A 14,475-nucleotide genomic window follows, 5' to 3' on the forward strand; every position below is an offset into this window, starting at 1 on the left:
CCAGATTTTCACCGTAGACAATTTTCCTACATCATTCCCAATGAGTAGTATATCATCTACATATAAGACCAAAAACATAACAGTTTTACCCTCAACCTTCTTGTAAACACAAGGTTCTTCCTCACATTGATCAAAACCAAACGATTTGATTGCTTGATCAAAGCATACATTCCAACTCCTTGAAGCTTGTTTAAGGCCATAAATGGACTTCTTTAGCTTGTATACTCTATGCTCTTGTCTAGGAACTATAAATCCTTCAAGTTGGACTATATAAATATCCTCCTTGATTGTACCATTCAAAAAGGCGGTCTTTACATCCATCTGCCAAATCTCATAGTCATAATGAGCAGCAATCGAAAGAAGGACTCTAATGGACTTAAGCATAGCCACTGGCGAAAAAGTTTCCTCATAATCGATACCCTCTTTTTGAGTAAATCCTTTCGCCACCAGTCTCGCTTTAAAAGTCTCTACCTTTCTATCGGCTCCTCTTTTCCTTTTGAATAACCATTTATTCTTAATAGGCTTAATATTTGGTAGAGGATCTACAAGTTCCCAGACATTGTTGGAATACATGGACTCCATTTCCGATCTCATTGCTTCAAGCCATTTTCTTGAATCAATGTTAGAAATTGCTTCTTCGTAGTTCATAGGATCTACATCCTGATCATCTGATATAACAGAGAAAGTTTCCCCTAATAGGGTTAACTTTTCTAGAGGTCTAATTGCCCTCCCACTACGACGAAGTACTGGAGTAGGTTCAGGTAAACTCGAAACTTTACATGGAAGTTTTATCTAAATTATAAATTAATCTAGATTGAACATAAATAGGAATATCTGCTGACATTTCTAAGGCTTATCTCAAAAAAAGATATAGAGAGAGTTTGACTAACTCACCATAGTCCAAACCATACCCCATAAGGTTATGTTCCTTTTTTCTGCAATCTCTTTTTGTTGTGGAGTTCTTGGTGCACTTAATTGAAACAAAATCATATTTTGCATTAAGTTACCTTTTGTTTTCACATTTATAGGCCCATGTACATCTGTATGTACTAACTCCATTAACTATGTGGCTCTTGACCCTTTACTTTAAAAGATCTTTTAGTCATCTCTTCTTCTAAGTAAGATTACAGGTTGAGGAAGATTATAAAGGGAGTGAACTTAAAATCCCATCTTTCACCCAAGCTATCAATCTTATTCAGATTGATATGACCAAGTTTAAGTGCCACAAGTTTGTTAGATTAACTCTGAAGAAAATACCCTTTTTGAGGTAATAACATATGATGAATTACTAATATCAAAATCATTTATTTCTAGCATAGAAGAAAGTAAATAGAGACCATTTTCCAAAACCCGTAGGCAATAATCTTTTTATTTAATCGATTACAACTTTTGAATCAAATGAAATAGAATATTATATTCGACTTATAATAAAGTCGTAAAACGAAAACCAAATTTCTCCTTATCCCCGGAACATAAAAATAGTCTTCTAAAACCAACATTTTCTTTTCTAATGCTAAACAATAAACTCATATTGATACTGTAGCAACATTTGCCTCTGTCGTCCCTAGTGCTTGGTACACCTTTTCTTCATTCATCCTTCTTTTCCTCTGAAACTCCTGTAACATTTTACAAAAGTAGTTAGTGGCCTCTTATTCCACATAACAGGTGTTAGAAGGAAATACCAACTCTTTGGTTTCAAGAATAAAGGATTGCATACCTTCTTTTTGTTTTTGTTTCATAACCAGATACTCTCTACAGTTCCGCTTCCAATGACCAGGCTTTTCACAATGGTAACAATTACCTTTTGCTTTAGCCCCTGAATTCTTCTCCATTCCCCCTTTTGCCCCAAGGGCAAACTTTTTACCCTTTTTCCACTTGCCTTTGCCTTTCGGCTTAGGCTTGGAAACACCAACATTTTCTGAGACCAGTATACTTGGCTTAACCTTAACTAAGTCTTGACCCTTACTGCAAAGAGTTCATTAACTTTCTGGCGGTGTCAATAATCCATATTGTTCATGTTGTAGTTCAACTTGAACCCATTAAATGAAACCGGCAAAGACCAAGAATAGCATCAACACGAGAATTGGCGTCTATTTCAAAGCCTAGGATCTCCAACTCATTGACATAGCCAATCATCTTAAGGATATGCTCCCTAACCGAGTCCCATCATCCATTTTGTATTCATCGGGTTTGCCATTGCAATCGGCGTTTAGTGCAATTTTGTTAAGCCAAACATCTCTTGCAAATTGGTCATGATCTCAATAGTTGTACCAACATTTTGGTGTTGGTCTTTGAATCGTTGACATGGATGCCGGGGAGATAACACTTGGACATCTCATTGGCCTTTTGCCATTTTTGTACTCATCTTTCAGCCTTGCACTAGCATTGTCTGGCGGTTCGGGGGCAAGGGGTAGTGAGAACGAATTTGTAACTTTCAGCAGTCAAGATAATGTTAATGTTACGCTTCCAGTCCACATAATTAGGACCAATTAACTTGTTCTCTTTCAAGATAGATGCTAAGGGACTGAAATTTGATTGAGACATATCTGGAACATTTACATTTACACAAAAATTATTATAATGCATTTAATTAATATTGGTTTTGGGAATTTAATAAACCAATTTCCCGCTTATATAATAAAAATACAACACCCTCGATATTGTATCAATAAGACAAATATAAGCAATGGAAACCTAATACTTATGAATAATCTCTTCTCCGTAGGGCATCAAAATTATTCAACTTAATCAGGCGAGTTCTACTAGACCCATCAATTTTACATACATGTAATATGATTTCCATTATTATTCCTTTTGCTACTAAAACATAATTGTACAAACCGTAGGGCTGTCAACTATATTTCAGCCAAGTGTGCCATCATCATAATTCATTAATATAACTGCTAGATAATGAATCCGTAATGTAAAACACTCCCACTAGCCATACATGAATTTTTCTTCTCAAGAATAGACAATAGGCAAAAATATTTTAGCATGCAATTAATTTATCCATAGGGATCATATTAATCACATCTAAAAATATAATAATTCGTATTGAATTGATAACGGTGTAGCAAGGGATTTAATTCGTAAATTAAATGCCTTGACCACTTGCTTTATATAGACCGAGGGTATTAATCAATAAAAAAACAACATTAAGACAATGACATCTTTCTAATTTTCTAATTAAGAGACTATGCATCTCTTGCCAAAATTAAAGATCTATCATTAATATATTAGTGTACTGCAGAAAAAAAAAATAGCTGGCATCATATGCAAATAGTTATCTCATAAATATTATGCATGCAAATAAGAAAAAAATATCTAATCTAGCATGTAATGTGTTTATCTAATATATCATATAATAATTTAGCATCTGGACAAGCATATCTGACTCATGCACGTGCGTCCTATGTGTTTGCATCATTATATATGCATTTTTAATTAGTATATAGTGCATGACTCCATGTTCTATGTTTTTGTGCATCCCATACATTGAATAAATACTGTACTTGTCCAATAAAGTAAGCTGTAATAGCAAACTTCCAAAAAATAGAACTGCACATGTGTACCACTTATAACCATGTCTATTGTACAAGCTTCAAAAGCTTTGTAAGCATCTCATGTGTCACAGTAGACAAAGTTCCAGCAGCTATATACTTCTAAAAAAACGTCCTTTACTTAGCATGTGGTCCATACATATCATGCAAAGAAGAGCACATGTCAGGCAAAGAAAACTTAACTGAGGTACAAAGCCTTAAAAGTACATCCTACTTTATTTTGTTAAACAAGATTCAGCCTTCTAGTAGTATTCACCACACAACACACCACAAAACACTTTTGCCTTTCTCCTACTTTTAGTTGTACTTTTTCTGGAAAGACTAATGGTCCCTTTCTCTCAAAAGTCATTCTCTTATATAGAGAAACTTTGAGAATACGTAGATGTGTGTATAGTGGGATCCACTTAGGATTCCAAGTCTTATCTTAAGAAGACAAGACTTTGTCATACAAGTACTTGTACTTGATATATTAAAACCCTTTTAATATATATCTCTTTAATATGGAAAGTGCCCATTAACAAATCCATATTTACAATAAGGCCCTTGGAACTTTCACGAAAGTCCTTTCCTACCATTAATTATATCTAAGTCCCTCCACCTATCTTGTATTCACAATTAGACCATTGGGAATTTATTCTTCACTGTCACACCCATGTCTAACTAACCCAATTTGACATTTAACATCAATTGAGCATTAAGAAACTATTTCTTATACCGGCCGGGTTTGAGCCCAATTAGTTATGTCACAATTTCCTAATACATAACTCTGTAGAGTGGTGGATCCTTTATTCGAATTTGTGATTCAAGACGTCCTACATTTATTACCCAAAACGTTAAGTCTAGTCTATAAATAGATATTACTATGTCTCAAAGTAATAAATTTGAGACACAATGAATTTTCACAATTCCTCAAGTCTAGGGATTAATTGGTAGAGTGAGATTTGCAAACTAATTAACCTTAACAGTGAATTTATAGTGTGTTCTCACTTTGATCCCTCGATTAATGGAGTCATGTGACTACACCAATATGCAAACTTAGAGTCATACTCAAATGATTGAGATATCATCATCCTATCATATAGCGGTTATGTATATTCAGTCTTATAAGTGAAGCGTCCGACTTCACCCTAAATCGTGAGTATTCTAGGTAAATAGATACAATCAAATCTCCCAAGCATGACTCTTCATATGCTTGATTGTTCTAATTCTATTACCTATGGAACTTATGGTTTCATCATATGATATTAGTTCACCCATATGCATAATAATAAGATTCATGTATTTAATTAAACATCATTATGTATAATCAATAAACGTTCATTGGCTTTGTAAAGGCCAAATATCCCAACAATCTCCCAATGGCCTTCAAAGCCATTTAGCAACTACTCTAAGACCTCATGAATCCATGAGGTCTTAGAGTAGTTGCTAAATGGCTTTGAAGGCCATTGGGAGATTGTTGGGATTTTTAGCCTTTACAAAGCCAAAGAACGTTTATTGATTATACATGATGATGTTTAATTAAATACATGAATCTTATTATTATGCATATGGGTGAACTAATATCATATGATGAAACCATAAGTTCCATAGGTAATAGAATTAGAACAATCAAGCATATGAAGAGTCATGTCGAGATTTGATTGTATCTATTTACCTAGAATACTCACGCTAAGGGTGAAGTCGGACGCTTCACTTATAAGATCAAATATACATAACTATATGATAGATGATGATATCTCAATCATTTGAGTATATGACTCTAAGTTTGTATATTGGTGTAGTCACATGATCGACAATCGAGGGATCAAAGTGAGAACACACTATAAATTCAATGTTAAGGTTAGTGTGCAAATCTCACTCTACCAATTAATCCCTAGACTGAGGAATTGTGAAAATTCATCATGTCTCAAATTTATTACTTTGAAACTTTAAAAGTAATGTCTATTCATGACTAGACTTAACGTTTTGGGTAATAAATGTAAGACGTCTTGAATCACAAATTCTAATAAAGGATCCACCACTCTACGGAGTTATGTATTAGGAAATTGTGACATAACTAATTGGGCTCAAACCCGGCCGGTATAAGAAATAGTTTCTTAATGCTCAATTGATGTTAAATGTCAAATTAGGTCAATTAGACATGGGTGTGACAGTGAAGAACTAATTCCCAATGGTCTAATTGTGAATACAAGATAGGTGGAGGGACTTAGATATAATTAATGGTAGGAAAGGACTTTCTTGAAAGTTCCAAGGGCCTTATTATAAATATGGATTTGTTAATGGGCACTTTCCATATTAAAGAGATATATATTAAAAGGGTTTTAATATATCAAGTACAAGTACTTGTATGACAAGGACTTGTCTTCTTAAGATAAGACTTGGAATCCTAAGTGGATCCCACTACACACACATCTATGTATTCTCAAAGTTTCTCTATATAAGAGATTGACTTTTTAGAGAAAGGGACCATTAGTCTTTCCAGAAAAAGTACAACTAAAAGTAGGAGAAAAGCAAGTGTTTTGTGGTGTGTTGTGTGGTGAATACTATTAGAAGGCTGAAGACTACGTGATTTTGATTCAGCTTTGGAAAGTTTCTATTTACTATCAATCTCCAATTTCGGCGGCTTTGAAGGTATTTTTCTTTTAATTATTTTTTTGATCAATACTAGATTAGCATGTTAAAGATGTAGGATTAAAGTAATCCAACAATTTAACAGTTTACCCTCAACCTTCTTATAAACACAAGGTTCTTCCTCACATTGATCAAAACCAAACGATTTGATTGCTTGATCAAAGCATACATTCCAACTCCTTGAAGCTTGTTTAAGGCCATAAATGGACTTCTTTAGCTTGCATACTCTATGCTCTTGTCTAGGAACTATAAAGCCTTCAGGTTGGACTATATAAATATCCTCCTTGATTGTACCATTCAAAAAGTAGGTCTTTACATCCATCTGCCAAATCTCATAGTCATAATGAGCAGCAATCGAAAGAAGGACTCTAATGGACTTAAGCATAGCCACTGGCGAAAAAGTTTTCTCATAATCGATACCCTCTTTTTGAGTAAATCCTTTCGCCACCAGTCTCGCTTTAAAAGTCTCTACCTTTCTATCGGCTCCTCTTTTCCTTTTGAATAACCATTTATTCTTAATAGGCTTAATATTTGGTAGAGGATCTACAAGTTCCCGCATTAATCTTGTTGGAATACATGGACTCCATTTCCGATCTCATTGCTTCAAGCCATTTTCTTGAATCAATGTTAGAAATTGCTTCTTCGTAGTTCATAGGATCTACATCCTGATCATCTGATATAATAGAGAAAGTTTCCCCTAATAGGGTTAACTTTTCTGGAGGTCTAATTGCCCTCCCACTACGACGAAGTACTGGAGTCGGTTCAGGTAAACTCAGAACTTCATTTGGAAGGTTTTCATCTAAACTAGGAGTTAATTCATATTGAACATTGCCAGGAGTATCTGCCGTCATTTCTTCAATGACCATTTCACTACGAGGTTTTCGTTTCACAATATAATCTTCCTCGAGATACTTAACATTTGTACTCACAAACACTGTTTGTTCTCTTAGATTATAAAATAAACCACCTTGAGTTCCTTTTGGATACCCTATAAACATACATACTTCAGTTCTTGATTCTAACTTGTCAGTCTTTCCTTTGAGTACATGCGCAGGACAACCTCATACATGTATGTGGTGTAAACTAGGCTTTCACCCGGACCATAACTCCCTAGGAGTTTTAGGAACTGACCTAGAAAGAACCAAATTCAAAATATATATTGTTGTTTCTAAGGCGTATCCCCAAAAAGATATAGGTAGAGTTGAATAACTCATCATGGACCGAACCATATCCAATAAGGTTCTGTTCCTTCTTTCAGAAACCCCATTCTGTTGTGGAGTTCTTGGTGCACTTAATTGAAACAAAATCCCATTTTGCATTAAGTACTCTTTGAACTCATCTGAGAGGTATTCACCACCTCGATCTGATCGAAGTGTTTTAATTGGTTTATCAGTTTGCTTTTCAGCGTCTGCTTTGAATTCTTTGAACTTTTCAAAAGATTCAGACTTTTTGTGCATCAAATACACATGACCATACCTTGAATAATCATCAGTAAAAGTGATAAAATATTCAAAGTTACCTCTTGCTTTCACATTAATGGGTCCACATACATCGGTATGTACTAACTCCAATAACTCTGTGGCTCTTGACCCTTTAGCTTTAAAGGATCTCTTAGTCATCTTTCCTTCTAAGCAAGATTCACAAGTTGGGAAAGGTTCTAAAGAGAGTGAACTTAAAACTCCATCTTTCACCAACCTGTCAATCCTGTTTAGATTGATATGACCAAGTCTTAAATGTCATAAGTATGTTGGATTAAAAGAAGTTGACTTCCTATTTGGAGGCAAGACCTTTGATGAATTACCAACAATAGTATCATTTATTTCTAGCATAGGAGAAAGTATATATAGACCATTTTCTAAAGTACCAGAGGCAATAAACTTTCCATTTAGTCTGATTACAACCTTTGAATCAAACGAAGTGGAATATCCTGACTTATTAAGTGCAGAAACAGAAACCAAATTTCTCCTTATCTCTGGAACATAGTAACAGTCTTCTAAAACCAACATTTTCTCACCTAATAATAAACAATAAACTCCTACTAATACTGCGATAAGCCTTAGAACCTAGAGGCTTTACAGTTCCTACAAGCTTTAAGGAGTTGGAATGTAAACTTTGATCAAACAATCAAATCGTTTGGTTTTGATCATTGTAAGGAAGGACCTTGTGTTTTACAAGAAGGTTGAAGGTACAATGACTATGTTAATGGTCTCATATGTATATGATACACTAGTCATTATGAATGATATAGTCTATGAGGACCAAATCCTATATATTGGTATATATGTATGTGCAGACCCTTATATTAATATTATGGGTTTTAGAATGGTTGTTATATGGCTTTGAAGGCCAGTGGGAGATTGTTGGGATATTTGGCCTTTACAAAGCCAATGAACATTTATTGTTTATACATGATGATGTTTAATTAAATATACGAATCTTATTATTATGTATATGGGTAAACTAATATTATATGATGAAACCATAAGTTCCATAAGTAATAAAATTAGAACAATCAAGCATATGAAGAGTCATGTGCGGGAGATTTGATTGTATCTATTTACCTAGAATGCTCACAGTTAGGGGTGAAGTCGAACGCTTCATTTATAAGACTGTAATATACATAATTGCTATATGATAGGATGATGATATCTCAATCATTTGAGTATGACTCTAAGTTTGTATATTGGTGTAGTCACATGACTGACACTGAGGGGATCAAAGTGAGAACACACTATAAATTCACTGTTAAGGTTAGTGTGCAAATCTCACTCTACCAATTAATCCCTAGACTTGAGGAATTGTGAAAATTCATTGTGTCTCAAATTTATTACTTTGAGATGTTAAAAAGTAATGTCTATTCATAGACTAGACTTGACATTTTGGGTAATGAATGTAGAACATCTTGAATCACGAATTCTAATAAAGGATCCACCACTCTACGGAGTTATGTATTAGGAAATTGTGACATAACTAATTGAGCTCAAACCCGGCCGGTATAAGAAATAGTTTTTTAATGCTCAATTGATGTTAAATGTCAAATTGGGTCAATTAGACATGGGTGTGACAGTGAAGAACAAATTCCCAATGGTCTAATTGTGAATACAAGTAAGGTGGAGGGACTTAGATATAATTAATGGTAGGAAAGGACTTTCTTGAAAGTTCTAAGGGCCTTATTGTAAATATGGATTTGTTAATGGGCACTTTCCATATTAAAGAGATATATATTAAAAGGGTTTTAATATATCAAGTACAAGTACTTGTATAAGAAAGACTTGTCTTCTTAAGATAAGACTTGGAATCCTAAGTAGATCCCATTACACACACACTTACGTATTCTCAAAGTTTCTCTATATAAGAGAATAACTTTTTGGAGAAAGGGACCATTAGTCTTTCCAGAAAAAGTACAACTAAAAGTAGGAGAAAAGCAAAAGTGTTTTGTGGTGTGTTGTGTGGTGAATACTACTAGAAGGCTGAAGACTACGTGATTTGGATTCAACTTTGGAAAGTTTCTATTTACTGTCAATCTCCAATATCGGCAGCTTTGAAGGTATTTTTCTTTTAATTATTTTTTTGATCAATACTAGATTAGCATGTTAAAGATGTAGGATTAAAGTAATCCAACAAGCTTACTGCGTATGGGTGAACTAATATCATATGTTGTATGGATCAAAATCAATCTACTTTAATTTGAGGCATGGAATTGCATAATGATCAATGTATATTAATCTAAATTTTACCTTTGAATTTAATTTGTCTGCTCTTTTCCAATTTGTTTAACAAAAGTGGAATTGGTTTTTGGATAAAAAAGGAAAGATAATATGACCAGAACACTGAAAGATAGACTTAACTTTCTCCTTTGTTGGGTTGGGGGAGGGGGGTGAATGTACAACAGCTACCTCAACTTTGTTCAACTGACAAAATGAAAACCATCAGCATTTTGCCTTTGATCACCTTTTCACAAAAGAACTTTTCTTTTTCCTTTGTGAGAGTTCGGCCATCTGAGGGATCTGGCTAGTGACATCCAACGTTGTGCATGTGAAGACCATATTTTATTTCTCCACCTTTTCCTCTTTTACTTTAATTAACTTACTTACTACTTTAGTTAGTTATTGATTATAATATAACTTATTGGCGGTTCGCTCGATTATCGGTGCATCGTGCATCTTGTACTCAAATTGATTTTGGTTTATGGAGTCATGACTATGATAAATATTTTTTTCATTTAGAACAAATGGAAAATGAGATGAAGAATGTTCAAGTCCCTTCAAGTAAGAGGACCAATTGGACTGCACCAATGGATCGATATTTTGTTAACCTAATGGTGGATCAAGTGCACGACGGGCAATACCTTGATGGTCAATTTAGCAAACATGCTTGGAGGCAAATGGAAGAGAAGTTTAAAGCTAAATTTGGGCCTTCTTTTACAATTGAACTTCTAAAGAATCATTATCGAGCGTTGAAGAAGAACTACAATTGTATAAAGACTCTTCTGAGTGAGAGTGGATTTGGTTGGGATAATGAGATAGAAATGGTTTATGCTGATCATGATCATGTTTGGGATGATTATATCAAGGTACTTTCCTGGTCCTTTAATTCAATATAAGAACCTACTATTTTTTCTTAGCAAAAAAATAATTAGAGACCTTTATATACTTCTTATTATGCAGGCCCACCCATAATTTAATATGTGGATAACTAAATCTATGTCTGCTATGAGGACTTATGCATTGTTTTTGCTGATGGGGGTGCCACTGGAAAGTACAGTCGTGCGCTTGAAGAGAAAGATGTGACCAATGAAAAATCTAGTGCGACGAATGTGGAAAATTTGAATGGAGAAGGGTCTCAAAGTCCAATTCTTGTTGGTGGTGGTCTAGGTTTTGATACTCAAGAACCTATAGACTTAGATAATGAAGTTAAAACTCCCAAACCACCCAAAAGAAGTCGATCAACAACGCCATCAAGCTCTCATAATGCTAAAAAACCACTGGAGAGGGTATGGTAGAGGCAATTCATGGCATGACAACTGCAATTACTGAAATGGCTCGTAATAAAAAGAAAGAATTTCCTGATTCTAGTGTTGAATTTCCACAAGAAGCAAAGTTGATTGCTGAATTAGAAAATATGCCTGGGCTTGATAACTTAGCTTTCATGCAAGCTTTAGAGCTCCTTGAGGATGAGAAAAAAGCAAGGGTGTTCATGGGATTAAGGGTGGATAGGCGAAGGGAATGGTTGCTATTTCATCTTCAGAAAACTAATTTAGGATGTGGGAACTAAAGTGGTGATCTATTTTTATGTATGTTGCTGAAAATGTGTATTTTGTTGGGGATCATTAGGTGCTTTAGTTTTTATAAGTGAGATTTATAACGTGGGGACTAATGTGATGATCTATTTTGTATGGTGCTGAAAATATATATTTTGTTGGGATTATTAGGTGTTTTAGTTTTTTATGAGTCTGATTTAGAACGTGGGGACTAATGATTGTGGGGACTTGATACTCACAACTTAATGAAGTTACAATTTATTTTGGATGTGATGATTATTGTTTTATGTAACTAGATGCAATTTTTTATTTATTTCCAATGTATTCCAATTGAGATTTATTAAGTGTTAGAGTGTCATAACTTACAAATGTGTGGATACAGGGAAAGTCATGTCGGATTCGGACGAAGATGATATCATAATAGCAACTACAGGTGTTACTGCCACATTCGCATTTCAGTAATTTCTATACCATATAAGTAAAACTTTTTGTCATGATTCAGCACTTAGTGGTGCAACATATGTGGAGGAAGTGCTTAATGGTCACGATAAGCGTTGCCAAGAGAACTTTCGCATGGAAAAACGTATCGCCAAGTGCTTTTGTTTGTTTAGATTTATATTTATTTGGACTTTTCTTATCCTGTGCATTTCATTTCATATTTATTTGAAGTATACGCGTAAAATGAAGAAATAATAACTTACTACTAATATGTTATTCATGATAAATAAATTATAGTATCAACCAAACACAGGAAAAGTTAAAACCGTGACAGAATAATTGAGGACCAAACAGCTTTCAGATTAATCATCTTTATGTAATACATCTGCAGAATTGGAACACCTAATCAGTGTTAAGCAATACAAAATCTTCTGCGGTCAAATAGAGCCAAAGTAAAACAATTAATATAAAAGAAGAACAAACCACATGACACGTATATATTGTATTCGGCGTTCGACAATTTGCTTACGTCCATACTGCGAGTTTAAAACTTTACTAGATGTCCAGAATAACATATTACAAGAGCTCTCAATTCACTCTCAAAGAATGAACACTCACTAAGAATTACTCTCTAATAATCTCTCTTTTTCTTGGTTTTTTTGTTAGATTAAGTTTTTCCCAAAAAAAAAAACTTATATTTTGTACTGTTTCCGAAAAACGACCGAAGTCGCTGTGAATACGGTGGAGCGGTGGCGCGCTGACCATTTTGCTTGTTTGAGCGCGTGCGCCTGACAAAATTTGGGTGAGAAAAGTCCAGTAACAAAGTTGTGGATGTTTTTAAAGGAGCCAGTGGCAGCTCAAACTCAATTGAGATGTTATTAGGTGAGCTTGGAAGAAAGAAAATACAACAATATTCACATAAGGACCTGACAAGCATTACTGAAAATTTCAGTGGTCAAATAGGTTCTGGTGCGTATGGAGATGTATTTAAAGGAACATTACCTAATGGTGTGAAAGTAGCCATCAAGAAACTAAAGGGCACTGCGATGGACGTCATGGAATTCACATTCATGGCTGAAGTTAGAACAATGAGTAGTACTTTGCATCGACACTTAGTTGTGCTCTACGGGTATTGTTTTGAGGCCAATATGAAAGCACTCATCTATGAGTACTTGGACAATGGATCTTTCGATAAGATTTTATATGAGAACTACCTTAATCTACAGTGGGAGAATTTGTATGACATTGCAATCGGAACAGCAAAAGGGCTTTCTTACTTGCACGAGGGTTGTGTTCATGAAATAATTCACTATGACGTAAAACCTAGTAATGTGCTTCTCGACTCAAAACTTTCTCCTAAAGTTTCAGATTTTGGAATGGCTAAGGTTTCTCAAAGAGATTTAAGCAAGATATCTTTGGTTGAGTTTAGAGGGACCCGTAGCTATGCTGCCCCAGAAATGTGGATGCAAATGCCAGTAACTTCCAAAAGTGATGTTTACAGCTTTGGCATGATGTTATTTGAAGTTTTGGGGAGGAGGAGTAATCTTGATGGCGAAACTTGGTTACCTGGACAAGTTTGGGAAAAATTCAAGATTGGGAAACTCGATGAAATATTGGATGATTGTGGCATCAAGGAGAAGGATAAATCAAAAGCAAAGACACTAGCTACAATTGCGTTATGGTGTACTCAGTACAGGCCCATTGACAGACCACCAATGAGCGTTGTGGTGCAGGTACTTCTTGGGAATATACAACTTCCATCGCCTCCCAACCCGTTCTATCCGTATTGTGAGTCCTTAAGCGCAAACACAGGTGGTTCTACGAATATTAATGGACCTACCGCATCATCGGTTTTTTCAACCACGTCAACTTAAATTTAAGCTATCAGATGGTTTCTAAAGTTGAGGGTTTGATGCCATGCGGTGCTTATAGTGTATAATATTCTTTTGGTAGCAGGGACGAGGGGCACCTTCTGCTGCAGCCTTAAGGATGAGCTGAGCATTTGTCATGTGTTAGTTGGACTGTGTTTTGTGTAGGCTACACGAAAGAAGAATCAAGATGTAGGTGGTATCTGATATTCTGATATAACAATCACAATTTATTTGTTCAGATTATTTTTGTCTCAGGCAGCATCAAGTATGACCGTCACAATTTATTTGCAATAGCTGTGGATACTTACCAGTGCAAGGTTTTTGCAATGGCCACACCTGTACAAGACTGAAACGTTAGAAATGAATATATTATTAAAATAATAATAATAATAATTAAATCAAAGTGTCTAATCATAGATATACAAGGACAATTAAACACGTACATTCTTACCATGGTGCATGGAACTCAACAAGAATATCCTTGGTCTTATCCAAAACAACCTCATCAAAATTGTTCAGTTAGCACTTAGCACCACTACATTGGAAGGGATGGTTGCCAGCTTCGCGTTGGTTCCTGCTTATAGATAAATACAAGTGAGGCTCTTTTTGTATCATCGGTAGTCTGCCACCGTCTTTTTTCTCATTGGTTTCAGTCGTCTTTGCAGATGCACCAGCGATTATAGCGGCGGACCAAATAACTTTCTCAACTCTATTT

At 35.0% G+C, this 14,475-nt stretch overlaps 1 pseudogene; it reads left to right on the top strand.

Moving 5' to 3' along the window:
• The first annotated feature begins 12,761 nt into the window (after positions 1-12,761).
• On the top strand, positions 12,762-14,110 carry LOC147483613 (PR5-like receptor kinase pseudogene; annotated as a pseudogene).
• The last annotated feature ends 365 nt before the right edge of the window (positions 14,111-14,475 follow it).

Source organism: Coptis chinensis, chromosome 8, assembly GCF_015680905.1.
Source record: "Coptis chinensis isolate HL-2020 chromosome 8, ASM1568090v1, whole genome shotgun sequence".
NCBI classification, from domain to species: domain Eukaryota; kingdom Viridiplantae; phylum Streptophyta; class Magnoliopsida; order Ranunculales; family Ranunculaceae; genus Coptis; species Coptis chinensis.